Consider the following 15,716-nt stretch of genomic DNA (forward strand, 5'->3'; position numbering starts at 1 on the left):
ACATTTGGATTCAAAGAAACTCTTCACTGCACCACGGAAAGGTCAGATTTTGTCTGAAATAAGCTGCGGTTTCTAATCCCCGCGGTGGGTGAGGGAAGCGCTGGGTGAGGGAAGTGCGGCAGCCGCAGGACCGGCAGGAGCCGGGAGGTCTGTGCCTAGAAAAATCAGCGGCAGTTGGAACTGCCGTGATCCGTGAATGAGGAGGGGGGTCTTCTGAGCTGCTAACAGAAGTGACCTCTTGAAAGCAACTCATTTTAATCTGACGAGGAGGGTCAGACTAAGAATTTTCAAAGGAGTGCAGGCTCCTTAGTCTGGGGCACAGACCCACGGTCCGCACACCTGGGCTCTTTCTGACTTTGATTGCTAAGCCCAATACAGAGGCAAACCCAGGTGGAAACCCTGAAAGACTGCAGGGGGAAGGTGTTTTTTCGGAACCTGGGGCCAGAGCTGCGTGTGACCATCAGAGAGGCAGCTCTGAGGCGCACACCTCTACAAACCGGTAGTGAGTGCCATAGAAGGGGAAAAAAAAAAAAAGAAAAAAGAGCTAGAGAGGCCCGGAAGTCAATTCAGAAACACTGCCACCCAGGGGCTGAAACGCTAATTGTCTCTGGTGTAATCAAAAATAAATACGAGAAATTAAGACAGGGCTGGCTTAAAAAGCAGGACTGGCTTCCAACACTGAGGAGCCCTGGAATGAAGCTGAACTGAAATACCGCCCAGACTGGGAAAAAGGCGTACCAAACAGAATAATAGAGGAAGTGAATGACAGCCGCTACTGCACATTTTAGTCTTCCTATTTTTTAATTTTCAATTCTTTTTTCAATTTTTTAAATTTTTTATTCTCATATTTTTTTATTTTCATTTTTTGCATCTTATACTTAAGAAACTAATATTTTTTCTTTTTCCTCACTTGATTTTCACCTTTTTAATTATTACATTTTTATTTTCAATCAGCAATATTATTACTATTATTTTACTTTTTTTTTTTTTTTTTTTTAATGTCATTTGATTTTCTCTTTCTTTTATTTTTGGATTAGTGCCCTACATTCGATTTGCATCTTTCCCTTACAATCGCTTTACCCTATCTCAAAGCTAACATTATGCCATCACTCTCCTCCTAACCTTTCCCCTTTTGGTCCCCAGTTTATCTTAACCCTTTCTGGCTTTAGATTTTCCCTACTTTTTCAGTTTACTCCCTGCTAAAACTTCACCCTACTTATATATCTAATCCCAACCCCCTGCTCCAAATCCATACAAACCTCTCTCTACGCTACCTTTAAAAAATTATTTTTCTCTCGGGCCTTTTGTTGTTGTTTGCTTGAATGTTGAGTAGATTGAATTTTTATGCTTTTTTAGGAGATTGTTTTGATTATTCTTTTTGTTGGTTTGGTTGGTTCTTTTGTTTGCTTTCTTTTTGTTTGTTTTTTACTTTTGTTTTCCCTTGCCTCACTTGATATTAGCTGCTGTTGCAGTTTGTATTAATCTCCAGGCTCGTGTTGCTGGAATTTGCTGGGAATAGTGGTTGTTCTAGTGGAGTTTACTCCCCATATATATAGTTTGTTCCCCTTTTCTCTCTTAGTATCATTCTTGTCTCTCTTACTTTTTTTTTCTTTTCTTTTTCTTTTCTGTTATTTCTTTTCTTTCTTTCTGCTCTTTTCCCAAGTTCAGATTCACACTCTTTGTTGTTGTTTTTTTTCTTCGTTGTTGTTCTTTCTTTTTACTCTCCCTCTTCCACTCCTATTCCCTAATTTGTCTTTCTCTGGTGGTTACCTCTATTGGAGGTTATTAATATCGTGAATACAATTCTGTTCAGTGCCTTGTCTGTTGTGCCTGGTTGTGTTGTATTTTATACCTTTAAATCAACGCCAGAGAGAGAAATCTATATAACCAGACATCCGGAGAAGAGAGACCATGGGGAGACAAAGAAACAGCCCCCACAGGAAAGAGAAGCAGGCATCACCAGAAAAGGAAGTAAACGATTTAGAGGCAAACAACCTATCAGAGAAAGAATTCAGAGAAATGGTCATAAAGTGGCTGAAAAGGATGGAAGACAAATTCGACAATATGAGTAAGAACCAAGAAGAAATGAAGAAGAACCAAGAAGAAATGAAAAGTGACATCGCTGCTGTAAAGAACTCAATAGAAAGCATCAAGAGTAGACTAGATGAAGCAGAGGACCGCATAAGTGAGCTAGAAGACAAGATGGAAAAAAATACCCAATTACAACAGCTTCTAGAAACAAAAATTAGAAAGATTGAGGAGAGCGTAAGGGAACTTCGGGACAATACAAAACAAAACAACATCAGGATAATAGGGGTGCCAGAAGGAAAGGAAACTGAGCAAGGAATAGAAAACCTGTTTGAAGAAATAATAACAGAAAACTTCCCTGATATAGGGAAGAAAAAACCCACACAAATCCAAGAAGCTCACAGAGTTCCAAGCAAAATGAACCCCAAAAGACCGACGCCAAGGCACATTATAGTTAAGTTGGCAAACACCAACGACAAAGTAAGAATCTTACAAGCGGCCAGAGAGAGACAGACAGTTACATACAAAGGAACCCCCATCAGACTAGCAACTGATTTCTCAACAGAAACTCATCAGGCCAGAAGGGAATGGAATGAAATATACCAAGTCATGCAAAGGAAGGGTCTAAATCCAAGAATACTGTACCCAGCAAGGCTATCAATCAAAATTGAAGGTGAAATCAGGAGCTTCAGAGACAAAAAAGGACTACGGGAGTTTATCACCACCAAACCAGCAATGAAAGAAATGCTAAAGGGTCTGCTGTAAAAAAAAGAAAGAAATAGGAAGCAAAAAAGGTACACAGGGGTATAGAATAAAAATGGCGTCAAATAAGTACCTATCAATAATAACTTTAAATGTAAATGGATTGAATGCCCCAATCAAAAGACACAGGGTAACAGACTGGATAAGAAAACAAAACCCAGATATCTGCTGTCTACAGGAAACCCACCTCAAAAAAAAGGATGCTTACAGACTGAGAGTAAAGGGATGGAAAAAGGTTTTCCAGGCAAATGGAAATGAAAAAAAAGCTGGGGTTGCAATACTTATATCTGACAAATTAGATCTCAAAGTGAAGGACATAACAAGAGATAATGAAGGCCACTTCATAATACTAAAGGGAGAAATCCAACAAGAAGAAATAACTCTGGTAAACATATATGCACCCAATACAGGAGCACCAAGATACATTAAAAAACTCCTGGAAGATATCAAAGGAGAGATTGACAGTAATACAATCATAGTAGGAGACTTCAATACCCCACTATCACCATTGGACAAATCCTCTAAACAAAAAATCAGCAAAGAAACATCAATCCTAAATGACTCACTAGAACAGATGGAATTAATCGACATCTTCAGAACATTTCACCCCAAAGCCACAGAATATACATTCTTCTCAAGTGCACATGGGTCATTTTCAAAGATAGACCATATGTTAGGACATAGGCAAAGTCTCTCCAAATTCAAGAAGATAGAAATCATATCAAGTATCTTCTCAGATCACAGTGGCATAAAACTGGAAATCAACTACAATAAAAACAACCCAAAGAATTCAAACACTTGGAGACTAAACAGCATGTTATTAAACCATGACTGGGTTACCAAAGACATCAAGGAAGAAATAAAAAACATCATGGCAACAAACGACAATGAAAACACAACAATCCAAAATCTATGGGACACAATGAAAGCAGTCCTGAGAGGGAAGTTCATAGCTCTACAAGCCTACTTCAAAAAACAAGAAACAATGGTAATAAATTACCTAAGCCAACAACTCAAAGAGTTAGAGAGAGAGCAACAAGATAAGCCCAGTGTAAGCAGAAGGAAAGAAATAATAAAGATCAGAGCGGAGATAAACGACATAGAGACCAAAGAAACAATACAAAAGATCAACAAAACCAAGAGCTGGTTCTTTGAAAGGATAAACAAGATTGATGGACCTCTAGCCAGGCTCACCAAGAAGCAAAGAGAGAGGACCCAAATAAACAAAATCAGAAATGAAAGAGGTGAAATAACAACAGACCCCGACGAAATACAAAGGATTGTTACAAAATACTACGAACAACTCTATTCCAACAAACTGGACAACCTAGAGGAAATCGACATATTCCTAGAAAAATACAACCTTCCAAAACTCAATCAGGAAGATTCTAAACAGCTCAACATGCCAGTAACTATGGTAGAAATTGAAGCAGTCATCAAAAAGCTTCCGGCAAACAAAAGCCCGGGGCCAGATGGCTTCACAGGAGAGTTTTATCAAACTTTCAAGGAAGAACTAAAACCTATCCTCCTCAGACTATTCCAAAAAATTCAAGAGGAAGGAACACTTCCAGGCTCCTTCTATGAAGCCAGCATCACCCTAATACCAAAACCAGATAAAGACAACTCAATGAAAGAGAATTACAGGCCAATATCCCTCATGAACATTGATGCCAAAATCCTCAACAAAATTCTAGCAAATCGGCTCCAGCAGTACATCAGAAAGATCATACACCATGACCAAGTAGGATTTATTCCAGGAATGCAAGGATGGTACAATATCCGCAAATCAATAAACGTGATACATCACATAAACAAATTGAGAGATAAAAATCACATAGTCATATCAATAGATGCAGAAAAAGCATTTGACAAAATCCAACACCCTTTCTTGATAAAAACTCTCAACAAGGTGGGAATAGAAGGCTCATACCTCAACATAATAAAAGCTATTTATGATAAACCCACAGCAAACATCATACTCAATGGGCAAAAACTAAAACCATTTCCCCTAAGAACAGGAACAAGACAGGGATGCCCACTCTCACCACTCCTGTTTGACATAGTACTGGAAGTATTAGCTATCGCAATTAGGCAAGAAGAAGAAATAAGAGGCATCCAAATTGGAAAAGAAGAAGTGAAGCTGTCCTTATTTGCAGATGACATGATATTGTACATAAAAAACCCAAAAGATTCCATCAAAAAACTAATAGACTTAATAAATGACTTCGGCAATGTAGCGGGATACAAAATTAACGCCAAGAAATCTATGGCTTTTCTATACACCAATAATGAACTTACAGAAAGAGAGACTAAAAAAGCAATCCCATTTACCATCGCACCAAAAAAATTAAGATACCTAGGAATAAACTTAACTAAGGAGGTAAAAGACCTATACGCAGAAAACTACAGGACACTGAAAAAAGAGATAGAGGAAGACGTAAACAGATGGAAGAACATACCATGTTCCTGGATTGGTAGAATCAACATCATTAAAATGTCCATACTACCCAAAGCAATCTACAGATTCAATGCACTCCCCATCAAAATACCAACAGCATATTTCACAGACCTAGAAAGAACTCTCCAAAAATTCATCTGGAATAAAAAAAGACCCCGACTAGCCTCAGCAATCCTCAGAAAGAAGAATAAAGTAGGTGGGATCTCAATACCAGATTTCAAGCTGTATTACAAAGCCACTGTTCTCAAAACAGCCTGGTACTGGCACAAGAACAGACATATTGATCAATGGAACAGAATAGAGAACCCAGATATCGACCCAAACCACTATGCTCAATTAATATTTGACAAAGGAGGCATGAACATACAATGGAGTCAAGACAGTCTCTTCAATAAGTGGTGTTGGGAAAACTGGACAGATACATGCAAAAAAATGAAACTAGATCACCAACTTACACCATACACAAAAATAAACTCAAAATGGATACAGGACTTAAACATAAGACGGGAAACCATAAAAATACTAGAGGAATCCACAGGCAACAAAATCTCAGACATATGCCACAAGAACTTCTTCACTGACACTGCCCCTAGGGCAATGGAAGCTAGAGAGAAAATTAACAAATGGGACTACATCAAAATAAAAAGCTTTTTTACAGCAAAAGAAACCATCAACAAAACAACAAGAAAGCCCACTGCATGGGAAAACATATTTGCAAATGCTATCACTGATAAAGGTTTAATCTCCAACATCTACAGGCAGCTTATGCAACTCAATAAGAGGAAGATAAATGATCCAATAAAAAAATGGGCAACAGACCTAAACAGAATATTTTCAAAAGAAGACAGAAGGAAGGCCAAGAGACACATGAAAACATGTTCAAAGTCACTTATTATCCGAGAGATGCAAATCAAAACAACAATGAGGTACCATCTCACACCTGTCAGAATGGCTATCATCAAAAAATCAACAAACAACAAGTGTTGGCGAGGATGCGGAGAAAAAGGAACCCTCGTGCACTGCTGGTGGGAATGCAGACTGGTGCAGCCACTGTGGAGAACAGTATGGAGTTTCCTCAAAAAACTGAAAATGGAACTCCCATTTGACCCAGTAATCCCACTCCTGGGAATATATCCGAAGAAACTAGAAACACCAATCAGAAAGGATATATGCACCCCTATGTTCATAGCAGCACAATTTACAATAGCTAAGATTTGGAAACAGCCTAGGTGCCCGTCAGCAGATGAGTGGATCGGAAAACTGTGGTACATCTACACAATGGAATACTATGCTGCCATAAAAAAGAAGGAATTCTCATCATTTGCAGCAACCTGGATGGAATTGGAGAACATTATGCTAAGTGAAATAAGCCAGTCAATGAAAGAAAAATACCACATGATCTCACTCATTTAGGGATAGTAAAGAACATTATAAAGTGGTGAACAAAAAGATAGATACAGAGACAGTAAAGCATCAAACAGACTTTCAAAGTACAGGGGGAAAGTTTGGGAAAGGTGGGGGAGTTATGAAATCAAACGAAGGACTTGTATGCATGCATATAAGCATAAACAATGGACGCAAAACTCTGGGGGGGGGAGGGCATGTGTGGGTGTGGGGTGGGGGGGTAATAGTAAGATATGTACACATATAATACCTCAATAAAAATATTTAAAAAAAAAAAAAAAAAAAAAAAAAAAAAAAAAAAAAAAAAAAAAAAAAAAAAAAAAAAAAGAGTTTGTTTTGCAAATGTTATACCAAGTATCATTTCTAGAGTTTAATTAGGCTATTAAAAAGTTACTGCAAATGTGTTACATTTTTTAGATATTTTTACTGCTAACGGCAATGCAGATGTGTATTATTTCTGAAAATAGATGATTTTTATTTTCAAGAAAGCTATTAGTTATTAATATCATTAGAGAATCCTTCCTGAAATATCAATTGGAGACTCATATAATTAGCATTAATGAATAGTACTATGCTGGCTGTTCCCTGATATAAAATAGATTTTTTCAAAAGTGACGCCCCTTAAGGGTGAAGAAAGCACTACATAAAGTTGAAGATAATATCAGTCTTATGTAATTATTATTTTCCCTCCCAGGGCATAAAAGTTTAGAGGTTTCCTAATAATTTTCACTACTTTTCTAATCTTAGGAGAAGCAGTGCAGTATAACAGATAAATGTGTGGGCTTTTAGGTAAGAGAACAGGTTCAAATCCTGACTTGGCCAATACTAGTTGTGTTATCTTGGATAAATTTTCTTTACTCATAAAATGTAAGTAATCGTGCATATCATGTAGGCTAATTGTGAAGATTAAGTTAAATAACATGCAAAAGAAAGTACCCGACTTGGAGTTAACCAAAAACAGTTGCTCAAAAGAAGTTACATTTCATCCTTCCTTAATTCTTAATTTCAGCAATGTTTGTTTCAACAATGTCAGGTAAAACTGATACTGTCAACTGTCATACAAACACAACTGCTTATACCTGCCACTTTGTTAGTCTCAGGCTCTAAAGAATACTCAATGAAGTTACAAACTTTATCTTCCGAGTCTTCTATAAATAAGGAAGTAGGCAACCATCAAGACCTTAACATACAAAACCACACACTTTACTTTTTTATCCCTACTATTCAGGAAAAGGAAAAACGAAATAAAATATGTAAATATATACTTCTCCCTGCCCTTTCACAAGGCTAGGAAAACACTGTCTTATTTATATTTATCTACAAAAAGAGTCTGAGAAGGTAACTATTAAGTTATGTTATGTACAGTGACCAGAGCAATCACTATAGAAAGGTTTGCAAGCTTTCAATTTAAAACTTGCTGGCTTAAATTCAAAGATTGTCAACATCATAACTACAACAAACCTGGGTTTAGCCGCTACAAATATCAGGGACATAATCACACTTATCAAATAGGATGTTTAAAGAGATATGCTCATGCTGAAGCACACAAGAAAGTTATCTTTCCATTTGTAATGATTTTTAATGCTAACATTTTTAGAATCTGAATATGTACTGTTTTGGCATTTTCCTACTGAAATAGTAGATAATGCTAGAATCTGTATCAAGGGTATCAATCATAATTACCCAAGTGATGTAACAGGAATTGCTATCCTTTAAGGCATATCATATTTTTCCAATTTAAGCATATATTTTATGTAATATATTAAGTTCTTAAAAGGACTTTATACAGCAAACAGAATAATCTATTTAAATAACATGGTATCCATGCACATATTCTAATAGATTTAACACAAGTCTTTACCAAACAGAAATCCTATCTAATAAAGAGGGAATATGCTAATTGACCACCACACCCTCACAAAGATGGTAGTGCCTACAGCCAATAAGGAGGGAATATGCTAATTGACCATCACACCCTCACAAGGATGGCAGCACCCACAGCCAATCAGGAGGGAATATGCTAATTGACTACCACGCCCTCAAAGATGGTGGCGCTCAGTCCCCTCAGCCCCACAGGGGCAGCAAGTGCATGGCACAGCCGGGCCTGCCCCCAGGCAGGTCCGGCTGCTCCGCGCAACTGCCTCAGGAGTCCCCCAGTCCTCAGTCCCCCAGCCACCCAGGGCTGGCCCAAGGCACAGGCAAGCCTCAGATGGTGGCTGCCCAGCCACCCAGGGCCGGCCCGAGGTGCAGGCAAGCCTTGGATGTCGGCTGCCCAGCCACCCAGGGCTGCCCGAGGCTCAAGTAACCAGGACAGGCCGAGGCTTGCACTACTGGCAGTGGCAGCAGCAGATGTGTGATGGGGGCATCGCCTTCCCCTGATCACCAGGTCGCCTCCCACCCCTGAGGGCTCCCGGACTGTGAGAGGGGGCAGGCCGGGCTGAGGGACCCCCCTTCAGTGCATGAATTTTCATGCACCAGGCCTCTAGTAGTAAACATAAAGCTCAAATAGGGTAAAAATCACTCATTAAAATTTTGTTTTTATTCCATTCTGATAAATGCTAAATATGTTAAGAATTCCATTAGTTATTGAATTATAGGGTTTTTTTGCAGTAGTCTTTGAAATTCAAGAAAGTAGGTAATGAGTATTCCACACATTTTAATTAAGTCAACTCAATGAAGCAATATATTAAAGTGTTTTTTAACCTCAGTCCATTTATGTATGTATGTATGTATTCATTTATTTGTTAAATATTTATTTATTTATTTATTTATTTATTTATTTATTTATTTTTATTTTAGAGAGAGGGATAAAAACATCGATGAGAGAAACATCATCGACTGGCTGCCTCCTGCACACCTCTACTGGGAATTGAGCCTGCAACCCTGGCATGTGGCCTGATCGGGAATTAAACTGGTGACCTCTTAGTTCCTGGGTCGACGCTGACCCGTACCAGCAGGGCTTTGTCAGTCAATTTAAATGTTTATGTAAAGAGGCTAAGTTTAAAATCATTAATTTGTAATATCTTTCACTAAAATTAACTGATTAATCTTAAGGACATTCTAAAGGTTGCATGTGTTGACAGGTACCCGAAGAAAGTATCTGGTTTTCTTTGTTCATTTGATAGCTAAAGGAGAAAAGATCTTAAGACCCTAAAATTTCTTTTCCTAAAGTGACATTTGTCAGTCCAAAGCCAACCTTTAGCACTAAAAGAATTTATTTCATTTTACCTTCTCTTGAATGTCTTTTCAGTCCAAGATGTAACTTATGAATAGATTCTTATAAAGAAATCCCGTTTTGGACAGCCATGAAATTATTATTCAAATACTCAGCTATATAAAAAACTATACATTCATTCTAATGCAATAAGCATAGAAAACCAAACTCATATATGGAAATGTGTATTTTTATTATAAAATATAGCCAAACATTCAGAGATGATGGCAACTAGTTCAATCAAAAATATATTGGGGGGATAAACCACATGGATAACCCTCTATCCTGGTGGTTTATCACATAAGGAGAAAATGAAGAGATATAAAAGGGACCAGCTGCCCCTTCACAAACAGATGGATGGCATATCCATACCATTGGTCATTGGGAAAATTAAAACAAGATATCACTACACATATAGCAGAACAGTTATAAGACAAAACAAATTGACAAGTACTGAAGGCCATGCAGAGCAACAGAACTCTCATACACTGGTGGTAGGAATGCAAAATTGTATAGCCACTAGGAAAAAAGTTTGGCAGTTTCTTCTAAATTAAATATACAGTTACACTAAGGTACATAATCCCACTCCCAGGTATTTACCCAAATGAAATAAAAGCAAAGGCAAAGAAAAACACACACGCACAAGTACAAAACACCTTTATATAAATGTTTGTAGTAGGTTATTCATAACTGCCCAAAACTGGAAACAATCCAGATGTCCCTCAACAGGTAAATGGATACACAAACTGTGGTAATACAATGGAATGCTAATCAGCAATAAAAAAAGACAAACTAATGATTTATGCAACAGATGGATGAATTAAATGCATTTTATCAAGTAAAAGAGGCCAGTGATTCCATTTATATGAAATTCTGGAAAAGGCTAATTAAAGGACATGGGAAATACATCAGTGGTTGGTAGCGTTTGGGGTAGGAAGAGGGGCTGACCACAAAGGGGCAACATCAGGGAATTTAGAGGATGATGGAACTGTTGTTGGTAAATACATGACTATGCATTTCTCAAAACCAATACAACTGTGCAACACAAAGACTGATTTTACAGGATACAAATTAAACCAAACCAAACCAACCAGGGTGTCGAGGAAACCAAAGATGGAATCCAAACTATGACATATGAATCTAACTGTATTACAAATGAATGACAGAGCAGACTGAAGGAGATATGGGAAAAAAAAAAGACATGACTTAAGTAACTTTGGAAAAGAGCATTTTGGCTGGATACTGTGAGAGTAAGGAAAAAAAAGAACTGTACATAAACACTGTATTGTGTTTGGAAATTTGTTTCTCACAGGAATATGGGTAGCAATTCTAAAACTACTATATATATAGCAAATATGTAAATGTAGTTACAAATAAGCAAAAGAGGAATACTAGAATAATCCCTATGGGTGCTAGATTGGATTTGTAGTTATCAGTATAAACTAATTTATTTTCTGTATATACAGATAGTACATACAGAAATAACCATAAATGTCTGTGTGTGTGTGTGTGTGTGTGTGTGTGTGTGTGTGTGTGTGTGTGTATGGTGGGATAAAAAGTTTACAGTTGTGAGTACAAGAAACTGTTTATTCTTGTATTGTTATTTATTAATTACTAGAGGTCCCTCGGCTGGCCTGCGGGGATCAGGTCAAAACCAGCTCTCTGACATCCCCCAAGGTGTCCCGGATTGTGAGAGAGTGCAAGCCAGGCTGAGAGACCCCACTGGTGCACGATCGGGACCGAGGAGGGGCCACGGTAGGGCTCTAGGGCGTATCTGGCCCATCTCACCAGTCCCCATTGGGGCCAACCAGGGTTGTCTCGCCCAGTCCCAATCGGGGTGATTGGGGCTGGCCAGCCAGGGAGGGATTGTGGGAGGTTGGCTGGCCAGGGAGGAACCATGGGAGGGCTCCAGGGCGTGTCCAGCCCATCACGCCCAGTCCTGATCGGCCGGACCCCAGCATCAAGCTAACCTACTAGTCGGAGCGTCTGCCCCCTGGTGGTAAATGCGCATCATAGAGACTGGTCAAACGGTCGAACACTTAGCATATTAGGTTTTTATTATATAGGAATGTATTATTTTATATTCAAACATATGGGTTAGTACATAGGCATACATTTCCTACCTCTGACATCTGAAAGGCCTAGAAGCAGTAACATTTCAGTAGCAATGAGCACATCTAGTACCCAGAAGCTGGTTTCTAAATACTATTTTCCAATAAGATGGACTTGGGCACTTTGGAGAAGTGGGTAATTCCAGGCCTGGGGCAGGGAAAATACATGAGCCTGGAACATTTTGTAGAGCCATAAAGTAAGAAATAACTTAAAACAACAACAACAACAACAACAGCAATACATACAAAACATGTTGAAAGGACACAGAAGCAACCTTCAAAGGGCTCACAGTGGCCAAAGCTCGAACAATTTGAGTAACAAAATAAATAACAATAGCACTGATTCTACTACAAAGAATAAAATATCCATGTGTGTGCATAGATATAAATAAATGATTAAATAAAATAAATGTGGGGAGAAACAACTCTTTCTTACAGATGAATTATAATTAATAAATGTAGAAGGAAGAAATGAAATAGAAAGTCATCATTAGAATATCAGAGTAATAACTGCTATAGGCAAAACCCACAAGTTAATGGTAAAATTAGTGGCCAAAAATTTAAGGAGAAACAGAACTATTTGTGTAACCTCAAAATATCCCTCCCCCCCCCCCCCAATATTTATTAAGAGAAAACAGTAACTTTACAGTGGAGAAATCTGGCAGACATCACCAAAATCAAGTGATCAAGGTTAATAACATCACCAGTAATGAGTCATATTGACATCATGTAACCCCTGATATCATGCACTGAGAAGGACACATCACCCCTCTGGCATTCTTTCAAAAAATCTGTAAGTTCAATCTAACTATGAGAAAACATCAGAGAAAACCAAATTGAATGACATTCTACAAAATACCTGATCAGCAGTCTTTGAAAATGTGAAGGTAATGAAATATAAGGAAAGATGCAGAACTGTCAGATTAGAGGCGATGAAGAAAATAGGACAATAAATATAATGTGGGATCCTGGAAAAAGGAAATTAGTGGAAAAATTGGTGAAATCCTAATAAAGTCTGTACTTTAGTAGTCATTGTTGATCCTTAAGTTCTGATTACTGTACCAAGGTTATATAAGATGTTAACATTAGGGGAAGCTGAGTGAAGAATACACAAAAGCTCTGTATTATCTTTAGAACTTAATTATATATCTAAAATTACTGCAAAATAAATATTTTTAAAAGGAAGCTTTAAAAATAGCCTTTATTTCTCTCTTTCAAATAAACTTTCTTGATAGCAAATTCTGCGAATAAAATTGTTTTTATTCTAAAAAAAACATTTTGGTAGAAAATGAAATGACTATGTACAAGGAAAAGCTTTAAAAAATACATTACCTCAAGTTTTTTAAAAAATATATATTTTATTGATTTTAGAGAGGAAGGGAGAGGGAGAGAGATAGAAACATCAATGATGAGAGAGAATCATTGATTGGCTGCCTCTTGCACACTCCCTACTGGGGATTGAGCCCACAACCCAGGCATGTGCCCTTGGCCGGAATCGAACCTGGGACCCTTCAGTCCACAGGCTGACGCTCTACCCATTGAGCCAAACCAGCTAGGTCAAGTGTTTTGTTTTTTTTTAAAGAAAACCCCATAGTGGTCAATCAAGTTAAGATGTTTTTTTACATTATCTCCTGTGAGGATAAACCTTAGAGGTTCATTTCCAAACTAGTTTCTTTATTGACCTAAGTCTGTACAATGGCATTGGTCAGGATTACAAAATTAAAAAGTTGACTGCTATAGATTGTTTTGTGTCACCTCAAAAATTCATGTTAAAATCCTAACTCCCATTGTGATGGTATTTGAAGGTGGGTCTTAGGGAGGTGATTAAGGCCTCTCCTTTATAAATGGAATTAATGCCCTTATATAACTGGCCCCAGAGAGCTCCCTCACCTCTTCCACTCTGTGAAGGCACATTGAAAAGACAGTCATCTGTGAACCAGAAAGCAGGTCCTGGATTGCAAGAGGGCGCAGGCTGGGCTGAGAGACTCCCCCACCCCCCGCCCCCCCATGCACAAATGTCATGCACCGGGCCTCTAGTATAAATGTAAAATGCATGATGGTATAAAACAATGCAAAGATATTCTTACAGATAAATTACCTTTCCCACTTTTAAAAAGGAAATTTTAAAAAAGTTTTAAATTCGTTTAGAACACAAGCAAAGATACCTCACAGAAGTCTGTTAGCAATCCAAATTATGCATGACATAATAGAGAGTGTTTTTCAAATCAAATAGTTCTTAAGAGATGAAAATTTCAGAAACTTATTTTATTTTATTAAAATTACTTAGAAACTAGCAAAAAATACCTTTAAAGATCTGGTTTCCAAAACAAATTCAAAACAAGAGAAATATCTTTATCATGAATTTCATTTGATATTGCTTAGAAATTCTAATTTATTTATCATGTTTAAAAAATACAGTTTTTTCTTCAGCCAAGAGATTCCTAAGAAGCTTAGCAAATATCTTATAGACTCTCTAGGCTCAAATTTTAATCTCTTCTTCTATTTTATATATTTTTAAGCACTCATAATTTTAGGAATCACAAACAGGTATAAGTGACTCAATATAAACCTCAGAGATAAATAAAATTTCAACTTTACCCACTAAACATAGTTTTATATCAGAACGTTTTCATTTAAAACTTCATATACTCTAAACCACTATGTTACTAGGACAGATTTTAAAAACACATAATCATTATTCTCAAAATATTACTAATTCTGTTTAAATTTATCAAGAAAGACAAGTTATAAATACATTGGTATGAAATTTTTTTTAGAGAGGAACAAGAGTGACCTTTATCATATAAACTTTTATTTTTGAAAATCTAGGCAAAATAAAGACTTCTACTTAGAAATAACACTTGGCATTTAGCTGCTCACAGCATTGTCTTATTTGTAAAATCGATTATCTCAGAAATTAATACCTCTTCTTAAGAAATAATTCCAGATCCTTCACTTTTCACCCTTTTTCTCCATTCTCTCAAGCTTAACCTCCGGTGGCAGAGGTAGGGGTAAGAGCACACCCACTCAAATGCATATTCAAATCATCAATTAGTATTCATACCTGACAACACTTACTGACAACTAAAAGTTGGTTAGCTATCACTTCACATATTATAATTATACAGCATAGTAAGAAAACCTGATTTAATCACCTAGGCCAGTGGTCGGCAAACCGCGGCTTGCGAGCCGCAGTTTGCTGCTCTGTTGACTAATGAGTTTGCCGACCACTGGACTGGACTAAATGTTACCGTGTAGTTGGAAGCTGCGAGGATTAGGCAATTGTGGCATACTGTGTGCAAAGCGGTAAAGGGTAGTATATGACAGTGGTCGGCAAACTCATTAGTCAACAGAGCGGCTTGCGAGGTGCATGTGGCTTGCGAACAGCAGTTTGCCGACCAGTGACTTAGACCAAGGGTCAGCAAAATTTTCTTAATGAGCCAGATTTCAGGTTTGCAGGTCACAGAGACACTGTTCCAACTAATAAACTCTGCCACTGTAGTGCTAAGTCAGCCATAGACAACATGTAATTAATGGGTGCATTATGTTCCAATAAACCTTTATTTACCAAAACAGGTGACCGGACTGTAGGCCATAGCTTACGAACTACTGCACTAGACAAACAGATCTGATTATCAATATACAACACCTTCAGTAAACATTATAATCATATATTCCCCTTATATCTGGAAATAGCTACATGGAACATTAGCTATTCAAATCATAAAAGAACCATGAA

At 37.6% G+C, this 15,716-nt stretch overlaps 1 protein-coding gene across 1 annotated transcript in view; it reads right to left on the minus strand.

Annotated features, from left to right (window-relative positions):
* Positions 1 to 15,716, minus strand: part of GLCE (glucuronic acid epimerase) — a 106,341-nt gene that overhangs the window by 47,377 nt on the left and 43,248 nt on the right. The window lies entirely within an intron of this gene.

Source organism: Eptesicus fuscus, chromosome 5, assembly GCF_027574615.1.
Source record: "Eptesicus fuscus isolate TK198812 chromosome 5, DD_ASM_mEF_20220401, whole genome shotgun sequence".
In the NCBI taxonomy this organism is placed as follows: Eukaryota; Metazoa; Chordata; class Mammalia; order Chiroptera; family Vespertilionidae; genus Eptesicus; species Eptesicus fuscus.